Genomic DNA, 8266 nt, shown 5'->3' with positions numbered 1-8266 from the left:
GAAGACCTGATTATCCAGTGTACTTTGCCAGTCGTCGCAGGTTCAATCAGACAGAACAAGGGTATACAACTACTAAAAGAGAAGCCTTAGGGATGGTTTTCAATGCTACAAAATTCAGACATTATTTGCTGGGCAAGCTATTTCATTTTTATGTGGATCATCATGCCTTATTATTTTTTATTAATAAAGTCATTATTCAAGGCAGACTAATACGCTGGATGATGTTCCTGATGGAATTTGAATTTCATATTTTCCATAAGTCCGGCAAAAACCATTGTGGTGTTGATTTCCTATCCATGAGTACGGATGGCTACTATGGGGTGTCTTTAAGAGACGATCCGGTGGATGCAAAACTATTTCAGTTAACAGCTACAGAATCAACTGATTTAGAATTGTATGAGGTATATCATTTTCTTTCTAAGGGAGGATTCCCAAATAACTGGACTTAGAATCACAAGAAGGCTCTGATTATTAAGAGTTTGAAGTTCACCGTCATTAGCGGATCACTTTACAGATTGGGAGTCGATGATATCACTTCAAAAAAAATTCTGCAGGCTGGCTTGTGGTGGCAGACTTTAATATCTCATGCCAGAAGCTTTTGTAAAACTTGTGATATATGCCAAAGAACGGGCAGACCCACGGCAACAGATATGACTCCTCTAACACCGGTTCAGCCACCCACTGGGTGTTTTTATGATATGGGGTCTAGATTTTATGGGTCCCTTTAAGAAAATTACTCCAAGGAGGAATAGGTATAAATTGATGGCCACTTGTTATGTGATCAAATGGGTAGAAGCTAAGGCTCTTCCCGACAACACGGCAAAATCCACTGCTATGTTTCTACTTGAAAATATTGTTTGTCAATACGGATGTCTTGTGGAGATTGTGTCAGACCAGGGTATGCATTTATCAATGACACTATGGACATTCTCATGGATATGCTTTCAGTCAAGCATCGAAAATCAACACCATATTATCATAGATGCAATGGGCAAGCCAAAAGCAGTAACAAAACTGTCAAGACTATTCTCACTAAGATTGTGCAGAAAGAGCCACACCAGTGGGATTTGAAACTTCAAACTGCTCTCTGGGCATATCAAACAACTTATAAGGTCACTACGAGATTGACATCATTTAGAATGGTGTATGGCATTGAAGCTGTTGTGCCTATGGAATTTGTCATACCCAGTCTCAGGATGGCAGTCGAGTATGAGTTAGATTTTAATCACAATCTGAAACAGAGACTGGAGGAGTTAACACAGTTGGATGAGTTAAGGTAGAGGGCTATGCTGGAATAGGAAATTGTTCAGCAAAGAAGAAACACTGGCATGACAGAAGAATCAAAGTCAAGGAGTTTTAGAAAGGAGATTTGGTTCTGTTATACCAATCAAAACTAGGCTCTAAGAAATCGAACTTAAAGATAGCTTGGGCAAGTCCATATGAAGTTGATTGGGTGTTCTCCAATGGCACGATAAGATTGAAAGATTTATCTGGATTGCTGTTGCCAGGGGTATATAATGGGGCCAAAACCAAGCTCTATTATTCAGAAGAGAGAGAGACTTCCAGGGATAAGGGTACTGGTAGTATGGGAAATGAAGACCAGAAAATTCCAAAATAAGCTATTTTAAGCCTTTTTCATGTACAGCCAGTTCCAGAGCCAGTCAAAAGGTCAAAAAAGTCTCATTACAACAAAACTATGTCAGTACCAGAATCAGTAAAGTGTCAAAATCAAAATCAATTTTTATGGGAGAAAGGGTCAGTTGGACTATCAGTAGTAATCATTTCAGAGAAGATGGAGAGTATTAGCCAATGCATGTGTGCCACATCATTTGCGGTGCACAAGACTCTAGGAATGGTAAGTAGTGGAGCTTTTATGGTGCGAACGCGTATAACAGTAAGGCAAGTAGGTATTTTTTCTCGTAAATCTCCTGCGCGACGTCTGCCTACTGTTATCCATTCACCATCACCAAGCTCTGAAGTTTCGTCACTGCAACCACAAACTTCTTCATCTAAGGAAATTGTTGATTGCTGTCTATCTTTACTAGCCACACCAGGATACGGGTTTGAAGATTCAAGTAAGTCCTCTTCTTCTTCCTCTATTGATTCATCGTCTTCACGGTGTATGGGTAGGAAGAAAATGTTGGAAAGGATGCAGGAAACTATCGAGGAAACCCAAGCACTTACTACTGCTGCAAAAGCTTCTCTTCCACTTATCCCTCACAGTAAAATACAGTGGTATGTTTTTATTGAGCAAGCCGAGGCATTACTCCGACTGTGGGATTTGCATGTGGTTGTGCAAGCCACAAGAATTGTTTTTGACACAGCTATCATTAGACAGGTTCTTGATTCCTTCAATGTTGATGAAGGAAGTGCTATGGTATATGGTAGGAAAGTGTCGGTAACACCTGAAAATATTGCTTTTGCATTCAAGATGCCAAATGAGCCAAAGCCATCTGTAGCAACAACAGAACAGATCAATGCAACTCTGAAAGAAGATGATGCTCCCAAGAAGAAACACAAAGCTAGTGTGCAAGGGGTTCCAATAGCGGGTTCCCGCTACTTATCGCTTTGTAGTTGAAGCTGTGAGTCTCAAAAACAACCCAACTTATGTGTCAAAAAAACTGTTTTCTATGTTACTGGCAAAAAGATTGGATGCCACAGTTTCAATAAATTTATGTCGGATTTTGTCACATAATATGCTTCAACAGACTACTAAGTTGAAGTCCCAAAATGTTTTCAAAGCTTGGTATATTTGGCAGTTCCTTTACTGGGCAACTTCTCTGGACGCTCATGACTAGGTAAGGATGGCTTGGAGCCAAAAGCCCTTTCTAGTAACTAACAATGTGGATTTATCTCATCAGATGAAGAAGCCCTAGATAAACAGTTAGCTCTCACTGGACAAAAGAGGAAAGCCATGCAAGAGGAAGCTGGTAGTTCTAAAAGACAAAAACGACACTTGCCAAAAGCAGTGCTCTCCTTAAGCAGCTAGAAAGTCAGGTCAAAACAGTGTCTGTTGAAAAGACTCTGCAGACTAGACTTCAGTTGTTGACCATCCTGCCCAACCTCCAGTTCATACCACTGGTGGAACCAGCCAGCAAGCAGGGCAAAGTTTAGCGACCACCAGTGCAGAAAAAGACCAGTCAGACAGGACCAATGCTGAGCAGCCGATGGGTTAGACTGATAAAGAAAAAGGACCAACCTTCGAGTCCACTTGGTAAAGTTTCCATCCATTATAGTGAAGCAGCTTTGCATTTAACCAAGAAGGACCGATTACAACAGCTACAGACTCGTCCTCTCAAAGGAAGTCTACTCCTGCAAAAATCTGATTATGCTACACTACCATATATGGCTCCTGTCACAGTTTATGAGCCAGTTGCCTGTGACCCAACAACGGTGAAAAATGGTTGTTCAGTACTTATTCATTGGTCTTGGAACACTATTGTGAATGCTATAGGAAAAATGTTGGATGCCTTAGTGTCTAATGATGAATTGACCAAGTTAAATGCCGAACTAAGGGAACTGAGCAGCAAGTTAAGAAGTTGGAGCAGGATAGAGGAGCACAGTCATTACGGCACAGTATCCTTGAAAATCAATCAGCTAGGACCATTCAGCATTTAGAAAATAAGTTGTCAAAGATGGATTCTGAGATGAGGATGCTTACAGAAGAAAAGGCAGAAGCTAAAAGAGCTGCTGACAGATTCGAAACCACGCTGTGAATGAAGAGAGTTGATTTCAACTCATTGCTGACCAGTCACACTACATTGAAAGCCACTTTAACTGAAAGATATCTCTATAATAATTTGGCTGAGATACTAAATCCAGAGGGGAATGTTGTCTTCAATATAGATAATCTAAGGGCGCTCATGGAAACAATGTGTTAACCCTCATGGCACACGGACACCCATCACCTACGATGGACGCGTATTATGTATGATTTAGAGTCAGGTACCGGGCTTGTCGGACCAATAGGGAAAGGTAGAGTGATCGTCGATGAGAGGCGCACTTTAACTTGGACATTCAAGGGGTTAGTTGGCTAAGCATGGGCGCCCAAGTGTGAATGGGGTGAGCTCCTATAAAAGCCAACTAAACCTAATTTTTACTCATTCTCTCATTTGTGCAATTGAAGAGTGCTCTTGCTCCATCTCCATCTTCTTCTTCTTCTTCACCTCCTTGTGTGTGTGTGTGTGAGAGAGAGAGAGAGGGAGAGTGTGTGTGCGATCGAGCATTACGAAGGCACGACGGCGGCGAAGCGGTTGAGCGCGGCACGACTGCAGCTTCTTCTTCATCGCGGCGAGGAATCCACCACGAAGGCGAGCGTAGAGCGGTGAGTGACACACCCTTTGTTTTCCTGAGCTTGCTAGTTTAGGCTTGTTGTGTGCTTGGAGCCGTTTGTGGCTCGCATACGGTGTATTGGCAAGTCCCTTGCTTCGACAGTGCGGCAAGGAGCGCACATTTTTGGCGCCGCTGTCGGGGATATGCCTTACACTAAGCTCGGTTAGCACTTTACGCTTCCTTGTGGTGCAATTTCTATCATAGGAAAGAGAGAGGGAGAGTGTGTGTGCGATCGAGCATTACGAAGGCACGACGGCGGCGAAGCGGTTGAGCGCGGCACGACTGCAGCTTCTTCTTCATCGCGGCGAGGAATCCACCACGAAGGCGAGCGTAGAGCGGTGAGTGACACACCCTTTGTTTTCTTGAGCTTGCTAGTTTAGGCTTGTTGTGTGCTTGGAGCCGTTTGTGGCTCGCATACGGTGTATTGGCAAGTCCCTTGCTTCGACAGTGCGGCAAGGAGCGCACACAATGCAGAGTGATTTGCAGGATAAACTTTCTAAATACAATAGTGCTTTGGCAAATCAAGCTATTCTGGAATATATTGAACAACAGAACAACCTCGATGAGGATGATGATAAAGCAGCAGAAGAGCAAGAGAAGGAGGATGAACAAGTAGAAAGGCATGATGATGATGACTCTCCTCCATCTCCGCCTTCAGGATCTGGTGTTGGTGGAGCAAGGCCACAGGGGAAATTTAGCCCAATACAGACCAACCAGACCAGTATAGGGGTTAGTAGTCGAGTGATCAGCAAGCTGGAGATCAACAACCCAGCAATACTAGGAATTTAACAGTACACCAATCATAACACAGTTTGGATGAGAAAGGGAAAGGTAAAGCTGTGACTGAGATTCTGGAAGGTGATAGCTACATTCGTTATAGCTCATCACACACTGAACAAGAGACTAAGACATCAGCAAGCTCCTATAACTAGGATGTATCTAGAGGATGATGTTCTTCTTTCTGATCTTGAACGATTTCAACGACTATATGTCGGTGCCAGAGAAATGGTCCAACGTTGGAAATCAACTGATTTCCATGACCAAGTGGTGTGCCAACTGCTTGAGAATCCTAGCAGAATTCAATTGCTAGAGAGAGTACCTGAATGGGTACTAACCTCTGATGACAAACTAGCTAATCCACACTGGCAGCGGCAGTCTAATGCAGACTGTCATTCCCTAGCCATCAAATTAGAACTCTTGATGGGGAACAAGCCAACATATAAATGTATGAAAGACGTCAGAAGTCAATTGAAAGAAGTTTACTGCAAATGCAAATTGCCAAGGGAGTTCTGGATCAGACGGTACAAGCTATTATTGAAGATCAGGCTACCACTAGTAAGGGGCCTCCGACTCAAATGACACTAGGAGAACAAGCAACTGCTCTCCGAAGACTGTTTCAGCTGGTCAGAGTAACTAGAAAGATGATGCAGCGGGAGAACTAGGCTGTCCTCAATTTTTGGGAGTTTGTACCCGATTCCCCAGTTCTCCTATATGCTTTACTATCTAGAGAAGCTGGGATGCCTAGGTTTTTCCCAGCACTGTATCCTCAATATCTAGAACCAGTAGATCGGCTCACATACTATAATATTACTGATGATCTTCAGGATTGGTATGAGCGATTCACTGTAGAATGGAAAACCTGGCAAACACTGCTCAATGATGCTCTTCAATTAAATGATCCTGGGGAACTAAAAGGAGGAGATACATAGGGTTAAGCTGTGTATGGGACAATGGAAAATCCAGCTTAGAGGTCTCACCAAGATCACAAAGCAGCTGCTGCAACTTACTGTGGAGTCCTCTAAAATCCTTGAAAAGGATGTTACAGCTAAACCAGGTCTGGGACCACAGTACAGAGAAATGGCTGAGATTCTCTTTGAAGCTAGGATTAAAACAAATCAACCTCTTCTAGAAGGATGGATCCATATAGCTTTGCATTGTCATAAATTGGCCAGAACTCGTCTAACAAAAGGCAAACGCACTCTCTATGATCCCGACCAAAACCTATCATCCTCTCACGCCTTATGAATTGGAAATGACCACAGAAAAGCGGGATCAGCTTGAGCAGGAGGCCATTTAAAGATTTATCTAGAAGGACAATGCTGACACTGGGACTTCTGAAACACCAACACGACCGAAGGGCAAGAGGAAGCAGGTTCAGTGGAAGGATACTGGGTAGTTCCATCTCAGAATCTGATGGTGGATTTTTCCAGCCGTTCTCAAAATGAAACGGTGGATTTTCCCAGTAAGGTGCTGGAATTTCTTTGGCTGGACACCCTTGGAATTACAATTATAGGGGTGTCAAGCACTCAACAAGCATGAAGTATGGTATAAATTTAGCAATACCAGGAGAGTTAGCAACTTCAAAAGAGTACTATCATGAGGAACATAGGCCAACTCATGAGGAACATCGGCCAACCTAGCAAGCAGGCAAAAAGGTTCCTCAACACCTCAAAAGAATCAAACAGTGGATTTTTTTTTCTAGAAATTTTGGAGTCATACCAAAATTAAAGAAAGGAGGGAAGGATATAGACGGCAAAGAGAGACAGTCTCAACAGGTGGTAATTGTCTCCTCGAAACCAAATGGTGGATCAATCAATAATTACCACGATAGTTACCACAGTAGCTTCGAGAGGCTATAAATAGGACCCATTACATTGTAATTGGGCTGCTTGTACTTTGACTTCTTACTCCTAGTCTCTTGGTTTTAGTCTCTGAAGCTGTTCTTGAGTTACAATCTCTTCACTTGTAATTCTACTCTGTAATCATTACTATTGTAGTCAATTGGGCTTCAGTATTTCATACATTGTACTCGTTCTTCATAAACTCTGAATCTGAACCTGAAACAATTTTCCAATCATTCAGTCTGTTTCTAGTCCCAGTAGAGTATTTTAGTTTAGTTAACTATTCCAGTTAAGTTTCCATATTCCATTCCAATTTCACTGACTGAACTGACGACTTCTAGTAGCTGTAAATTCTAACACTGGAATCAGCTATCTAAAGAGATCAGCTCCAATTCCACTCTTCCCCTTGCCAAGTGCACCTGATTGTGTACACATCTATAGAGAGTCTACACTCCTCTGATCCAAGCATCTAAAAACCCCATCTTGTGCAAAGTGCCCTCCAAGAATCCCTAGTCAACTCTACCATAGGAATTCTCAGAATTGAGAAGGAATATCACAATATACTCTCCTCAGAGACATGCAAGGGAAAAAAATGCCCCCCAATGTAAAGATGTATTCAAGGATATTGTGCTCCTTAACAAAGCCTATTTGGGTTGTTGAGGACGACACTTTGATAGGTGATATGATGCACTTGCAAGTATTTTGTAAGAGGGTTGAATATTGTGATGTCCATTTCAAAGAACCTGGTCATGAATGCCTCTTTGAAGGTTTGTTTGCATGTACTGCGAAAGAAAAAACATGTGCCGTGCATACACTCTCATAATGATATTTCTATTGGGCATTTTGTTCTAAATTCCATGAAATTCCTTGGGTGCCCTCTAAGAAGACTAACCACGGATGCTCTGAAGCTTCAAAGTGTGAAGGCACAAATGCATGTCATGATCATTTTGGTAAGAATTTGAGCTAGGAGATCATCTAGAATGCATAAGAATCCAGTTTTGGTGCCAAAGGGTCATGTCCCAGCTAAGAGACTTAGATGCTTGATATGCTCAGGACGAAGTGAAAGCAACACTTGGAGAAATGCAAGGCTACAAGAACAAATTGACAACCTCCATGAAGACAAGAAAAACCTACAAGATGCAGTGGAATAGGAAAAAAGAGAAGCAAAAGGATTCTACCGAGCTCTACAAGATCATATTGCAGCCAACAATGAAATGCAAGTGGACCAACAATGCCGGGAAGAAGATCTATCAAGAGAGCAGCATAAGAGTGAAAAACTAAGTGACTCATATGATGTTGCTAAGCGTACACTT

This window comes from Adiantum capillus-veneris, chromosome 14, assembly GCF_014529385.1.
Source record: "Adiantum capillus-veneris isolate H3 chromosome 14, ASM1452938v2, whole genome shotgun sequence".
Taxonomy (NCBI): Eukaryota; Viridiplantae; Streptophyta; class Polypodiopsida; order Polypodiales; family Pteridaceae; genus Adiantum; species Adiantum capillus-veneris.
This window is presented reverse-complemented; position numbering follows the sequence as displayed.